Source organism: Drosophila elegans, unplaced genomic scaffold, assembly GCF_018152505.1.
Source record: "Drosophila elegans isolate 14027-0461.03 unplaced genomic scaffold, ASM1815250v1 contig_153, whole genome shotgun sequence".
In the NCBI taxonomy this organism is placed as follows: domain Eukaryota; kingdom Metazoa; phylum Arthropoda; class Insecta; order Diptera; family Drosophilidae; genus Drosophila; species Drosophila elegans.
In genome coordinates this window covers 887,100-904,483 of record NW_024545518.1, presented here as the reverse complement: position 1 = coordinate 904,483, position 17,384 = coordinate 887,100, and positions in this window count along the sequence as shown.

The window sequence follows — 17,384 nt, the reverse complement described above, 5'->3', positions numbered from 1 at the left end:
TTAACTGTAGTTAGCGCTAGAGTGAAGGATTATTCGCATGCGCAGTAATTTGTCCGAATTTTCAAGTATAATAGAAGAAACTACTAGGTTGTTCGATTTATTCCCACAGTCTCATATGAAAAAATTGTTAGACGTCAATACCGAACATGTTAGAAGTTTATTGTCTGTTTTAAAAATACACCATAGGATAGCCAGGAGCCTAGACTTCCTAGGCACCGCACTCAAAGTAATTGCGGGCACACCTGATGCGGCCGAGTTCGATATGCTAAAAATGTCCGAGGCACGTTTAATTGAGTAAAAAAACCGGCAGGCTATAATAAATACGCAGATGCAGAATAAAATTAATGAATTAACAGAGGCCGTTAATATTATCAAGTCAAAACAAAATAATATAGTTGACACTTCCCACCTGTACGAAGTACTTTTGGCCAGAAACAGAATACTAATAACTGAGATTCAAAACGTAATGCTTACAGTCACACTTGCAAAAGCCAACATCATAAACCCAGCAATTTTTAATCAAAATGATTTGAAGTCTGTATTTGTTGATCACCCCACAGAAGTCCCCATCATTAGCCTACTAGAGGCGTCTAACAATAGAGTCCTTCAGTCCGATAGTATAATCCATGTGCTAATCGCATACCCTAAGATTAAAACTATTTGTAAAAAAGTCATGATCTTCCCTGTATCACACCAACATACCATCCTGCAATTGAAGGAGAACACAGCGATAGCGACGTCTTAGCAGTCACTGATTGCGTAACAACAACTTACGCGACGTTTTGTAAGCTGGCGACCCATGATACTTGTGCTCAAGGCCTACACGCGGGGAGTACCGCACTTTGCGAGACGCAAGCCAGCCACCTAAGCCCCATCACGTTAATAGATGACGGAGTAATAATAATCAATGAATGCCCAGCTAAAGTCAGCACTGATGACGGCCCTGAAATAGCCACCAACGGCTCACACCTCATTACGTACGAGCGAGTGGCTTTCAGCAATGGCACCAAATACTCGAACCAACGTAAAGCCATAAGAAAAACTCCGGGCATGGCGACATCCCCGTTACTCAATATCATCGGCCACGATCCCACACTAAGCATGCCACTTCTCCAAAGAATTAACAACCAAAACTTGGATGTTATCCAAGGGCTTAGGGAGGAAGTAAAATCGGCTGGAACTATCGACAACTGGTTCGCGTTCGGCTTGGGAGCCAGTCTTCTCATCAGCTGCTCCTTCCTACTCATCATGATGCTGAGGAGGAGACGAAACGCAAGGGAGATCCAACAAGTCGTTGACAAATTCCAGATGACCGAGGACGATCATATTCCTAGGGGGAGAGTTGTTAACACTGTTAAGGAGTAATCATAAGTCGATACAGATCTTGGGTGATTATTGGATCACCCTAGTGTTTAGTTGCAAAATCAGCATAAACATCTTTAGGGGCCGTGCCTGGTTCTTAACGGTGCACGGTATGGTGAGTTATGTTGATTTTGCTAGTGTCAGCACTTTGCTGCACGAGCGGTCGGCTTGCCGGCCGCGCATAGCTTACGTATAGTCATGTATGTTTTCAGTTTTAATTTGGACATTTAATAAAGCGCATTGGCTTGAATGTAAAACTCCGGCAGTGGCCGTCAACACTTACTCTATTAATTGAAGTTGGTTATCGAGCCTTAAGGGCCGTTAGCAACGAAGTTAGTTACTCCCAACGTAGTCTTCGTAAGAAGAGAGAAGACAGCCATTGGCAGCCGCCCGGCACATCCATCTACGGTGGCAATTGGATCGCAACTCTTCACCCTCACGGACAGCGGCGAGGTACAGTGCGAGGCTGCACAACTAAAACATAATTGGCACCCAACTTTAATACCGAATTCGCGACACAAAAATATGTAAGTGGGCTGATCAAAATTAATACAGTAAAACTTCAAATACACATACATTGAAAAATAAATAAAAATCCCTACAAACTATTTACCCAAAATTAAAAAATATACAGTTTGAATAAAGCAATTGTAAAGGTGACTTACAAATAAAGTGATTTAATATCGGCCGTCCCTAAATAAAATTTTCCTTCGGACGCCAAGCACCCAGTTATTAATATAAAATTACAATATACAAAATTAATTTGTCGAATTAAAACATTCGGCCTCCCAATAACGTGTGTTTAGTGTCAACAAATTAGTCGCCTTATGAATTTTCCAGGCCCATATAGGAAAACTAAACACGAACTTGACAGTGACAGTGAAGAAGAATTAATCCGAGATACCCGGAGATATCAACCAGCACGGGCACAACAAGAAAGTAATGCGGAAACCATGAACGCGACACAAATAGAGGCGTTAATTCAGGCCGCATTAACTAGCCAAGAACAGAGGCTCAGAGCCGAATTCGCGGGTCAGATCAACGCCGTTAACCAACAACTTCAGAGCTTGCGTATAGAAGCGCCAGAGGTAGAATCTTACCAGAGGGTAAAGGTAGTACCGGGAGCACCACAGTGCGATATACCATTACATATAGTGAAGTCGATTCCAGATTTTACTGGCATACAAGATGAGTACGTGGCATGGAGGCAATCCGCCACTGATGCCTACGAACTATTCGAGTCTTATGAGGGCAGTTCCGCGCATTACCAAGCGGTTACTATTATTAGAAATAAAATTAAGGTACCAGCGCGCGCACTGCTACTTTCTTATAATACAGTGCTTACTTTTAAAGCCATACTAGCTAGATTAGACTGCTCCTACGCAGATAAAACATATTTGCGCCTATTACGGCAGGGACTTGAGTCGGTCCGTCAGGGCGACCAAACACTTATGCAGTACTACGATGAAGTCGAACAAAAATTGACCCTCGTTACAAACAAAATTGTTATGACACATGACGACGAAAGGGCTTCATTACTCAATACAGAAGTTAGGGCTGACGCCCTACACGTATTCATTTCCGATCTAAAAAAATCACTAAGGGCTGTTGTATTTCCAGCACAGCCAAAAGACCTGCCAGCAGCACTGGCATTTTAAAGCCATACTAGCTAGATTAAACTGCTCCTACGCAGATAAAACATATTTGCGCCTATTACGGCAGGGACTTGAGTCGGTCCGTCAGGGCGACCAAACACTTATGCAGTACTACGATGAAGTCGAACAAAAATTGACCCTCGTTACAAACAAAATTGTCATGACACATGACGACGAAAGGGCTTCATTACCCAATACAGAAGTTAGGGCTGACGCCCTACACGTATTCATTTCCGATCTAAAAAAATCACTAAGGGCTGTTGTATTTCCAGGACAGCCAAAAGACCTGCCAGCAGCACTGGCATTAGCTAGAGAGGCAGAGGCCAGTATCGAACGAAGTATGTTCGCGGCCACATATGCCAAAGTATCTGAGCAAAGAAATCAGAATACTTATTTTCACAAGGGCCAGCACCGAGCGCCCGAGAAACAAGGGAAAAATCCTGATGCCGACCGCGGACCAGAAAAAAATCCACATTTCTTTAAAAAGCCGAACAAGTATCAGAACAACGATACATGGCATAAACGGGACAACTGGGTAGATCAGGGTAAGCAAAATCAATCCCTGCAACCTATGGACATTGATCCATCATCTTCTAAAGTCCGACATCCTACGCGTTTCAAACAGGGAAACAATACTCAGTACCAAAATTTGCAGAACCTAAAAAGACTAAACTGGCCAAAGGTGCCAGCGGGTTAACAACGTTGAGCAAACTGCAAGCGCGGGAAAAACTCAAGATTATGAAAGCGCAGCCACAGCCGCACTAAATGCAATTGACGATGACAGTGACTCATTTGACGGTAACGACCTCGTCAATTGTTTAGAGGAAGGTCCCGCATGCCCTTCATTGAGCGAGGTCTGGCGGGGAAAACTATAAGAATCCTAGACACTGGAGCGGCAAAGAGTTATGTAAAGCCTTTAAAGGAGCTGAAGAACATAATGCCTGCAGACTCCCCTTTCACTGTGAGTTCCATTCATGGCTCCAGTAATATTAAAGAAAAATGCTTTATGCGCATATTCGGCCTAAAGGCTCAATTTTTTTTACTCGATACTATCAACACTTTTGATGCCATAATAGGTTTCGACTTGCTTACGCAGGCGGGAGCGGCATTAGATTTATATAACAGTGTAATCAGGTATGGAAACATATCTGAGAAACTCAAATACCACGAATGCGATAACGTGAACTTCACAAATATCGATGACTTAGTAGTCCCAAATTCAGTGAAAGCAGCATTTAAAAAAATGATCCTTAAGAGGAAACAAGTGTTTTCGCACTTTAACGAGGCGCTACCTTTTAACACCTCGATCATCGCCACAATTCGTACAGAAACTAGCGAGCAGCAGATTTCGTTAACACAGAAATCAAACAGCTGTTAAAGGATGGCATTATCCGGCCTTCTAGGTCGCCATTTAACAGCCCAACATGGGTTGTAAACAAAAAGGAACTTGATGCAGATGGTAACAAGAAAAAACGGCTGGTGATCGATTTCAGGAAACTGAATGAACGAACCATCGCCGACCGTTACCCTATGCCAAGTATTCCTATGATTTTAGCGAACCTAGGAAAGGCAAAATTTTTTACTACCCTAGACTTAAAATCGGGGTACCACCAGATTTATCTGGCAGAAAAAGACCGTGAAAAAACTGCTTTCTCCATAAACGGAGGAAAGTATGAATTTCGCCGTCTACCCTTTGGACTGAAAAATGCGGGAAGCATCTTTCAAAGGGCGATCGACGACGTTCTACGTGAACTGATCGGGAAAATTTGTTACGTTTATGTAGACGATGTGATAATTTTCTCCGAAAACGCTGCTGACCACGTTATACACATTGACACAGTCCCTAAATGCCTGTGCGAAGCCAACATGAGAGTGGCACCGGAAAAAACCAAATTCTTCAAAGAAAGTGTAGAATTTTTAGTTTTCGTTGTTACATCAAACGGAGCCAAAACGGACTCGGAAAAGGTAAAAACCATTCAGGAGTACACCGAACCAAAAAATTTATTCAGCCTCAGGTCTTTTTTAGGGTTGGCCAGCTACTACAGAAGTTTTGTCAAGGACTTTGATACCATAGCCAGACCACTTACCTCCATACTTAAGGGAGAGAATGGCACGGTTAATAAACACATGTCAAAAAAGGTGGCTATCGAATTCGATGAGTTCCAACGCAGAACGTTCGAGCGCCTGCGAGACATTTTGTCGTCAGAAGATGTGATATTAACATATCCAGATTTCAAACTTCCTTTTGATTTGACCACCGATGACGCAGCAAGCGGTATCGGCGCGGTACTGTCCCAAAAAGGCAGGCCAATCACAATGATATCTCGTACGTTGAAAGACTGTGAACTCAATTACGCAACCAACGAAAGAGAATTATTGGCAATTGTTTGGGCTATAGAAAAACTACAAAACTAGCTATACGGCACAAAAGAGATCAGGATTTTTACGGATCATCAACCTCTTACTTTTGCTGTATCCGAGCGAAATATAAATGCTAAAATTAAAAAATGGAAGGCATTCATCGAAGAACATAACGCCAAGGTATTCTACAAACCCGGAAAAGAAAATTTTGTGGCCGACGCTTTGTCACGACAAAACATAAACGCTATACAAATCGAACCCCAATCTGACGTAGCCACTATTCATAGTGAACTTTCCTTAACCTACACGGTCGAATCCACCGATAAACCCCTGAACTGCTACAGGAATCAAATAATTCTGGAGGAAGCAGAGCAGCCTTTACGGCGACACTTCATAGTGTTCGAGACCAAAAACCGACACATAATCCAATTCAATAACAGGGACTCGCTGTTCGAATTGGTCAAAGAGGTAGTAAACGTATACGTTGTTAACGCCATTTACTGTGACCTCTCCGCACTAGCATGCATCCAACATTCCTTGGTGACCGAATTCCCAGCAACCAAGTTTTGGCATTGTAAAAAATTCGTGAATGACATCACGGATGCAAATGAACAAAAAGAAATAATTATCTGCGAACACAACCGCGCTCACAGGGCAGCCCAGGAAAATGTTAAACAACTCTTAAGGATTACTACTTTCCAAATATGTCCAAACTCGCCAACGAAGTGGTTATAAACTGCGAAACATGCACCAAGGGGAAGTACAACAGACACCCCAAGAAGCAAGAGCTGGGTATCACACCAACCCCCTCATATGCTGGCGAAATGCTGCATATAGACATATACTTGCAGTTTCTTTTGAGTGAAATTTTAATTACTCTTGGATTCAAGTATCTTGACTCTTGGATACAAGTGCGCTCTTAGATTTTACGACTTTGAAATGTCTTTGGATTGAAATAGGAGATTATGTGTTTTGAAATAGGAGTTTATGTGTCTGCCAGCCGAACTTTGATTATCTTTGAACGTGTGAACGTGACAATTGGGGTGAGTTGTTTAATCTACAGTTTTGGGTGATAACACATTTGGGGATTTTCTGTTGGCCTTCGATTTCGGGCTCTGGTTACAAGGGTGCATAATTCTAGGGTAGTATAAGGTATATTGTGGATATTGTTACGGGAGCGGGGTAAGAAATAAAACCAGAAAGAAATAGATACCGTAACCAGAGACAGAAGACACTGTGAACTGCAGGTGGCGAAACACCGAAGTTGGTCAATACAGTAACCAGCAACGAATTGGTCAGAGTAAGCAATTCATACGAACATACAACCGACAATAGGTGTATGCAGCAATTAATATGAAACCTAGCAGAACCCAGAAGTGGGACAGTAAGCCCGAAAAAGGGGAAATTCTGTACCTAAGTGGGAACACTTAGATGACCCGGAAGCAAAACCACCGGTATAAAAGAGCCCCACCTCAGGTTCAAATGCGGAGTAAAAAAGATCATTGCGAATCGAGCAGTTGGAGTCCAAGATAAGTGCGAATCAGACAAGAAACGACCGCGGAACCGCGTTAGGTCCACTACTGGCAAAAACAGTAATCGCGGAGGACCTATCCGAGTGATCGAATTTAGAACCCGATAGAAATATAACTTATATATCATGGGATCTACAACCTCGAAAGCATCCGACAACACGGCAAACGTGGTGAACAACGTTGAAATTGTAGACCACAAGGAGGACATAACCAAAGTCTACAATGTTTTGTGCCTCATTACTGGACTCTTGATCTTTATGTTGATTCTGAGCTTCCTCCGGATATACAAGCGATCTGTACAGAGACGTCGGGACCACGGACACGAGCTGGAGAAAATCGTGGCTGTCGCCGCCAATTGGCCAGAAAGGAGCCAGCACTAACATATCATCCCGTGCAAAAATGACAATTACTTTATTATTACTATTTCAATTTCGGCAAAACAATCAATGCAAGCAAAAGACCAAAGTCTCTATTTGTAATTGGAACCACCAGAAGAAGCCGCAGCTAGAAGTGCTACCGTCAACCGTCGCGAGTGCCGTTTTCACTCTTCTCTTCCTCGCAATTCGTATCGCAATTAAGCGAATAACTTCTTTTTTTCTTCTGTTTGAGAAATAAGACCAACATCGCGCAATTGCCCAATAAATGACAATTAACATGATTTTTTTAAATATAATAATCCAACACTTTAGTAATAATGTTAAGTGAATTTGCACTAATATAAATACATTTATGCATATGTGTATAATTAATTTCCCAAACCCAGAATACCACATTGAGAGCTCTCGTCGATGGAAATAAAAAGGGGTAAGTGAGTTGCGTTCGACTTACTGTCAAGCAAAAGTATATATATATATATATATTTACATATATGCGTATATATCTAGATCTATGTGCAACTTAAACATTTAGATATATATCGAATCCTCATACATTAAATTTAAAGTCATGTAAGATCCCTATTATTATTTTTATAAATTAACTCAAAATATTATTCTTTAAAAATTTATTCATTCTCAACAGATTATATATTATATACACCGCGTAGAATATTTCTCAATTTAATTAATTTGGCACCCTAATTTACTCTTTTATTTGTCAATTAAATGCGCACCTTTTTAAATGAAAAATCTGTTCAATAAATTATAATATGAAACAGAACTCAATAATGGCTTGGTAAACGTTTATAAAAGGGGGAGCTGGCGCAAATGGGAAAACTCGGGTCAAGAACAATAACGTAACTTTCGACTGACGACATTGACAAAAGGGGATCGCATTGCAGTGGCCGGCGGCGATCCATCGGAATACGGGAGGTATGAGAGGGCAGGGTAAAAGCGCTCGAACTAGCTACTTGAGAATCTTGTGGGCAGCGACGACAAATGACAAAACGAACTGGACGATCTCTATCATTTTCCTAAGGCACGATAAATTTATTCTCGTTATGTAGGGGAGGGAGTGGTTTCTAAAGAACCCACTCCGTCCGGCGAACTGAGCCGGCACCCAGCGTGCCTACCCGGGACGCAACTCCCTCGGCCCAAGTCCTTAGCACTGGGCACTAATACACCGACGTAACAGAATTGGCGCCCAACGCAGGATTCTTAAAATCTAAAAATTTTTTTTTGGTTTACGTATTAAAGGTTCTGATTTCAAAATCGGAATACCGGATGTAGGGCATATCTGAAAAATTACATTCCAGACATAATTTTTAATTTTTCTGAACAAAGATCAAAAGTAGTTTGTGTTTACACCTAAAATTCCTCTTCGCATGTTTATTTATTTAAGTTTTTTCTTGCACTTATAAAGTCCCCAACTTCAGCGACATTCAAAATTGAGAAGGCCGCTCAATTGGATCTTTGTCTCAGAATAGCCGTGCGACTTTATGACTCTTTTCAATATCTAGTAAAATCATTTGGCTTTTTCGTTTGTCTACCTGTTTCCGACAACTGGGAAGGAGGGGGTTTCGGACAGTTCCTTCTACGGAGAATCAGCACTCCGGTGGAGACTGTAGTCCTGGGAAGAGGTCAGAAGGACATGAATGGAACTGGTGTCGCCGGTGGAGTTCAGTTGAATCCTTTCATAGAATTCACTTATTTTGGGACCTCTTAATAACTTCTTGGGGCTTCATTTCGAACGGTTTCTTGACCCTTTCTTCCAATACCAGCGAACGCGATTTTAAAAATTTCTGTTTTTTTAAATAATATGATTGTCAAATTAAACAACTCTTGTATGCAATAAGAATCAAGAAATATAAAAAGTGAACAAACACACACATATATTTGTCCAGGCTTTTTGAGCCGCATCTTGGCTCAACTGTCTTTATCGTCGTAATTCACATTGGTAATTTGAAGATATACCTCAATTATTTTTAACTTTTATATTTTTCTGATTTAACAAGAAAAATGTGGCAGGCGTGTGTCACTATTAAGGTTGATTGGTATTTAATTACTTCGGCACTCTCCAAAACCTTGAAATAAGAAGATAGGTCAGTAAATGGCAGGGAAGAGGAAGAAGGTAACGTTAACAATACCAAGGCAATGCAAGTTAGGCCTGGAAAGAAAGGAAAACGGTAACAGCTAGCGATCAACAGGCACAAGAAAAACAAAAGTCGGTCAGCTTTGGCAGCAAGCTAGATAATTTAGGAAGGCTGGCAGATTACCACAGTTCCACCATGGAGGAGTCGTCAGGAGCTGCAGGGGGTGAATACTACTGCTTAGGACCGCCACAAGGAAGGTCCATCGTGTTACCTAGTACAGGAGCACGGTCGCGGCATTCGGAGTCAGAAAGCAGGCTGGAGCGAATGATATCTGCGCTGATCATGCAAGGTTAAGGGCTACGGTCACAACCCAGATCACAGAATTAAATACCCAAATAATTAATCTACTAACAAGAATAGCAGAAATAAGTGAATCACAATCAGGTAATTCACAAACAACTTGAGATACGCCTGCACAAAACAGCACTACTCCACCGGCACCTTCCAGCTGCAATGAGAGTCAACTTAATACCGAAACAGGAGTTCCGGGGTCAGCACCGCCGCCGGGACTTAATTCTCTGGAGCAGCATAATCTGAATGACTTTGGCAAGCGGAACAGCGAGAGTGTATGGGAAATATCATGCCCTGAGCACCGACCAACAGAGAACCGTAACATTTGATTGGACAAGTGGAATCATAAATTTGATGGGACCAGCAGAGATGTCAATAGAAAGTTTTCTCTTCCAAATAGATCGCATGAAAGCACTGTATGGGTATACCGATGAACAGGTATTCCGAGAATTTTACTGTCTATTCTCTGGATTTGCCAGCAAGTGGTATTGGCAAATGCTCGCAGACAAAGCAGACAAACATTTTTTTGCGAATCACTCTTAAACCCGAGTAATGACCAGAGCCTTTTCGACTTCTAAGAACGACCATGTCACCATAAAAGAATTAATGGAACGACCACAGGGATATAACGAAAGCTTGGAGGATTATATTTCTGCAATGCACAATTTGCAGTATAAACTAAGAAATAAGATTCCAAATTCCATACGTGTCGAAAAATGGTTAAAGAATAAGAAGTAACGAGATCATAAATGAATCGGAAGAAGAATATGAGGCCAAGTAGAGGCTTTTCAGAACAACCGACCAGCAAAGGGTGCTGGAATGGTGAAGCCGGCAAGGGGAAATCCATTCCGCCAAAACTTGGACAAGAAAACCTTCCCGGAGTCAATGGGAACAGAACCCGGAGGAGAATGAACGTCCCCGTTTCAAACAAACCTTTGCTAAACGTGCAATAAGCCGACTCGTATCACTTCACTCACTCTTCTTTTTTACGGAATGGTCTGATCGGAGAGTCGGGGACGACCGGTCTGAAAAACGACACCCCGAGACAATTAAAGAGGCGACTCATAAGACATGGTAGCTTTAATACAAAACACGAGGAGGAAGACGAAAGGGGTAAACGGAAGAACAAGAAACTTCGACACCTACACCAGTCCCTGGACACTGCATGGGAGCTTAAAAGGAAATAAGTTGCGTCTATCATCAGCCTGAAAAATGACAGCCGTCTTTTTGCCAAGACGAAAGTAGTCGGCGAAGAGATAATAGCCTTATTGGATACAGGGGCAAATGCCAACAGCATTGAGGCAGCATAAGGCGTAGAAGTTAACCAGACAGAATATACAAACCGCCAGTGTTTTAATAGTTTTTAATAGTGCCCGCTCTACAGCAACACTTTTATTTTGCAATATAATTCTGGGAGGAATTTAAGTTGCCTTAACCGGGAAACGCCTATTAGAGATTGCGGAAATGGATACGGTAGCGCCAGAAGACAAGAGTCCCGCACGCCGCGAAACTGCATGCCCCACACACAAACTTACCGAACAACAGGAAGGCACCCTAAAAAAGGTAGTCAATTCCTTTCCATCCTGTACAGATATGGGCTTAGAGAAAACCGAGTTAAAAGACCAAGTCATAGACGTTACATAGGATAATTTACTTATCAAGCAGAGGTATTATCCCATCTCACCAGCAAAACAGAAACTTGTATTTGCCGGACTCGACAGAATGATTTTATCAGGGGTAGGGGTAATAGAGGAAAGTAGTTGGAGTTCCCCTGTGACCTTACCACACATAGGGGTCTAGGGGATTTCTGCCCGTAGATTTTGGTGGTAGTAAATGACGACTTGCTGGTTTAATTTATCTTCCACTTTTATTTCGTATCACTATTACAATGTTTAACTTCACTTTTAGCCTTCGTAATTAGAACTAACTAACTCTACTTAAATCTACTGCTAGGAGACCGGAGGTGGAGACTGTTAACAGACCGAAAGCGAGATGAGAATTCATCTGGACATAACTGCTCTCGACTATTAACGAATAACATCGACAGTGGTCCCTCCTTGGCGCGGACATCCTCCCCCCTTTGCGACGACAAATTTAGCAACCAATCTTCAACACGTCTGGCGCCTTAAGATAGTCTACGTGATCCCGAGACAATCCAGAAGAACACAGTGCTTTGTGCGACAGGTAGCCCCTCATCCAGATTTAGGAACCCGGTTGGATGACATCACGATAAATGTCAGAGCCCAACACCAGGGATATAGTCGCCGGGCGATGAAACTGTTCATCAGCAAGATGGATATCGGTAAACCTAGCGCGTACATCGTCGGCTAGGGCACGGATTGGAGTGCGAGTGGAGAAATTGGGGCTGACCTTAAGCACCACGTCGATTTTGAAGGTGCCTGTCCGTGACAGTGGAGAACTCTTCAAACGTGTATTTCCGACTTGTCGTCGACTTGTAAAAAAGTGTTTTGAAGTTTTTCACTCCAGCCTCCCACAATCCTCCCATATGTGGAGCTGCTGGTGGAATGAAACGCCACAAAAGTCCCTGATGGCTATAGGCATCACCCACAGACTCCTTGATCGCTTGCATAAAATCACGAGAAGGTAGAGTCGCTGCCCCCACAAAGGTTTTGCACTTATCCGAATGAACCCGCTGAGGACAATCTCTTCTCGCTGCGAATCGGGCAAATGCCGCGAGGAACTTCTCGGTTGTGAGGTAGGATCACCTTTGTGGGGAAACACACAAACACGCAAACATATCCCTTGGTAATGAGGAATGCTCTGCCTGTATAGTTTTTGATTTCAAATGGGCCTGTATAATCAATGCCAGTATATGTAAATGACCTGGAAAAGGAAACTCGATCGGTCGAAAGATCGCCCATTGATTGCGTATGTAATCTATTTTTGTAAATAGTGCACACCTTACAGGAGTATAGCACAGCTTTTACCAGATTCTTGATTTTAGGAATCCAATACTTCGATCGAATGAGGCGTACCACTAGTTGGTTGACGAGCAGACGAGAAAGCCTACAGTTGTATTGCAGTATGATATAATAGGATGGCGCTCGTCATACTGAAGGGCTGTTGAGGCAGTAATGCCACCACATGCTGGTCTAGGAATGGAAACAGGTTCGCTATCGGGCTGGACACTGGAATTGCATGCTTATCGTTTAGGAATTTGAGCTCTTGGGTATATTTCTCACGCTGAGCATAAAGAATAAGGGATATTTCAGCTTCTCGCACCTCCGCCTTTGTTGGCTATTCAGCTGGACCCCTCGACATCTTGCGGCAGCGTTGAATGAACGTACGCACGGACCCGCAGAGACTTGTCCAACTTGGAGAATCGTTCCAGAAAATCCGCGGATAGGGCCTTTGCTTTTCACACCGTTGAAAACCCCCCCCACCATTGGATACTTCACAGCGAAACGCCTCGGCTGGCTAGGTCCGCGGAATTGTGCTCAGATCGCACATGCGCCCCATGCTCAGCGATCGAGTAATCTTGGTCACTCGGTTGGCTACAACCCAGTGGCATGCCGGTTTGTTCAACCATGCGAGGACGATGGTGGATTCAGTCCAGCAGAAAATGTCGGAATTGGCATATTCAGAAGGATACCTGGGATCATTTCTGACAACAACAATGCCCCACACAGCTCGAGCCGAGGAAGGGACAACGTTTTAACAGGTGCGACTCGGGTTTTGGCGGTAAGTCATAATATTGTGTCCTACTTCAACCCGCAAGTATATTGCGGACCCATATGCCTTCTGCGACGCATCACAAAACCCATAATACTCTACCTTCACCTCTGGCTGGAAACCAACCCAATCTGGTTAAGCTCGGAATAGCTGCGCAAAAACTCTTGCCATCTTTGATTCATTTCGGTGGGGATATTTTCATCCCAGCCCAACTATTGCAACCAAATTTCTTGGATAAAGATTTTTCAGCGGTCAATAAACGGGGACAGCAATCCCGCGGGTGAAAAAGTTTCGCGATTTGGAAAAGAACCTCTCTCTTCGTATACGTAGATTCAATCGAAACTAGCGGTGGAACAAAATAGAACTCGTCCGAGGTCGCTTTCCACCGAACACCAAGTGTTTTGGCAGTGCCTTTGGAATTGATAGTGATAGTAGGTGCTCGTTAGGGATATCTATTCTGATGCTATGCTATTCTGATTAGCTGTCCACTTTCTCAACGGGAACCCGACGAGGTTAAAAGCGTGGCAAAGCTCGCTGACAGCAAGTCGAGCCTTTTGTATGCAATTGGCCCCTGCCAGAACGTCGTCTACGTACATAAAATGCCGAATAATATTGGTTGCTGTAGGGAAATCCGTTTCTACGTCGTCTGCCAATTGTTGGAGTACACGAAGTGCCAGAAACGGTGCACAGTAGACACCAAAGGTGACGGTTTTTAGCTCGAAATCCCTTACTTCTCCTTCTTTATTCCGGAATAAAATTCTGTGGAACGGCGTATGCTTGGAATCGACCCAGATTTGACGATACATTTTTGTAATGTCTGTACTGAACACGTACTGGAAATAACGCCACTTCAAGATCTGAATGGTTAAATCAGATTGTAGGACTGGACCAGCAAGAAGAATATCGTTCAAGCTTGTCCCATTTGCTGAAGGGCTAGAAGCATTGAATACCACGCGAAGTTTGGTGGTGTTGCTTTTGGGTTTGATCACAGCGTGGTGTGAAAGATAATAGTTTGGAGTATCATTAGACGGGGAACTTCTCTCATGTGACCCAGATCCAAATACTCTTAAATGACTGAGTCATATTGCTCTTTTAGTGGAAAGTCTCTATGCAAACGGTTTTCGTTCCTAAGAAACTGAGCTAGGGCAATAAATCGCGAGTGCACCAATTTGGTAAAGCTACCACGTATCTCCCGCTTGCGTCCCTAGTGGTGGTTTGGAGAAAATTGCTCTCGCAATAGGAATCGGATTCCTTTACCCTCTTTGTTGGTATATTCTCCACCGCCCAAAACTTAGTGAGACACAGACATCTAGAGAAAACGCTGACATAAGCGCAATGGATGACTCTCTTTTGAGCACAGATCGCATTGATTATTTGGTTTAGTGACCACCTTGGCTGTTGGAATTGAGTTTCCTGGGAACGGGTTGATTGCTGTGGCGCCTCTAGCGTTCGGTATCGTTCACTAAGAAACGTGTATATTTCAATCCCAGGTTGGCATGTCGGACTTGAATGAAAGAGAGGGCCAGTTTTGGCAATCTACTGGCGCTCAGGAATACCAGGAGACAGTCCCAGTTCTCTGTGGAAATGTTGGAATGAGCCAGCGCTATCAAACACTTTTGGATTGTGCTCTGTAGGCCACCGACCAACAGAGAACCGTAACATTTGATTGGACAAGTGGAATCATAAATTTGATGGGACCAGCAGAGATGTCAATAGAAAGTTTTCTCTTCCAAATAGATCGCATGAAAGCACTGTATGGGTATACCGATGAACAGGTATTCCGAGAATTTTACTGTCTATTCTCTGGATTCGCCAGCAAGTGGTATTGGCAAATGCTCGCAGACAAAGCAGACAAACATTTTTTTGCGAATCACTCTTAAACCCGAGTAATGACCAGAGCCTTTTCGACTTCTAAGAACGACTATGTCACCATAAAAGAGTTAATGGAACGACCACAGGGATATAACGAAAGCTTGGAGGATTATATTTCTGCAACGCACAATTTGCAGTATAAACTAAGAAATAAGATTCCAGATTCCATACGTGTCGAAAAATGGTTAAAGAACAAGAAGTAACGAGATCATAAATGAATCGGAAGAAGAATATGAGGCCAAGTAGAGGCTTTTCAGAACAACCGACCAGCAAAGGGTGCTGGAATGGTGAAGCCGGCAAGGGGAAATCCATTCCGCCAAAACTTGGACAAGAAAACCTTCCCGGAGTCAATGGGAACAGAACCCGGAGGAGAATGAACGTCCCCGTTTCAAACAAACCTTTGCTAAACGTGCAATAAGCCGACTCGTATCACTTCACTCACTCTTCTTTTTTACGGAATGAGCTGGTCGGAGAGTCGGGGACGACCGGTCTGAAAAACGACACCCCGAGACAATTAAAGAGGCGACCGCAAGTCCCGCACAGATATCGTCTCATAAGACATGGTAGCTTTAATACAAAACACGAGGAGGAAGACGAAAGGGGTAACCGGAAGAACAAGAAACTTCGACACCTACACCAGTCCCTGGACACTGCACGGGAGCTTAAAAGGAAATAAGTTGCGTCTATCATCAGCCTGAAAAATGACAGCCGTCTTTTTGCCAAGACGAAAGTAGTCGGCGAAGAGATAATAGCCTTATTGGATACAGGGGCAAGTGCCAACAGCATTGAGGCAGCATAAGGCGTAGAAGTTAACCAGACAGAATATACAAACCGCCAGTGTTTTAATAGTTTTTAATAGTGCCCGCTCTACAGCAACACTTTTATTTTGCAATATAATTCTGGGAGGAATTTAAGTTGCCTTAACCGGGAAACGCCTATTAGAGATTGCGGAATTGGAGACGGTAGCACCAGAAGACAAGAGTCCCGCACGCCACGAAACTGCATGCCCCACACACAAACTTACCGAACAACAGGAAGGCACCCTAAAAAAGGTAGTCAATTCCTTTCCATCCTGTACAGATATGGGCTTAGAGAAAACCGAGTTAAAAGACCATGTCATAGACGTTACATAGGATAATTTACTTATCAAGCAGAGGTATTATCCCATCTCACCAGCAAAACAGAAACTGGTATTTGCCGGACTCGACAGAATGATTTTATCAGGGGTAGGGGTAATAGAGGAAAGTAGTTGGAGTTCCCCTGTGACCTTACCACACATAGGGGTCTAGGGGATTTCTGCCCGTAGATTTTGGTGGTAGTAAATGACGACTCGCTGGTTTAATTTATCTTCCACTTTTATTTCGTATCACTATTACAATGTTTAACTTCACTTTTAGCATTCGTAATTAGAACTAACTAATTCTACTTAAATCTACTGCTAGGAGACCGGAGGTGGAGACTGTTAACAGACCGAAAGCGAGATGAGAATTCATCTGGACATAACTGCTCTCGACTATTAACGAATAACATCGACAGTGGTCCCTCCTTGGCGCGGACATCCTCCCCCCTTTGCGACGACAAATTTAGCAACCAATCTTCAACACGTCTGGCGCCTTAAGATAGTCTACGTGATCCCGAGACAAACCAGAAGAACACAGTGCTTTGTGCGACAGGTAGCCCCTCATCCAGATTTAGGAACCCGGTTGGATGACATCACGATAAATGTCAGAGCCCAACACCAGGGATATAGTCGCCGGGCGATGAAACTGTTCATCAGCAAGATGGATATCGGTAAACCTAGCGCGTACATCGTCGGCTAGGGCACGGATTGGAGTGCGAGTGGAGAAATTGGGGCTGACCTTAAGCACGACGTCGATTTTGAAGGTGCCTGTCCGTGACCTTATGGGCCTTTAAATGCTGCCAGCGATTTATAATCGACCTAGATTTGCCCTAAATTTCGGGCTCAGCTGTGGAAAGCAACGCAGCAAAAGCAAATTAGAAGGATTTTCGGACATGGGAGACAGTGGCCTGGAATTAAGGCACGCTTCAACTTTTGCAAGAAGAGTGGAGAACTCTTCAAACGTCTAT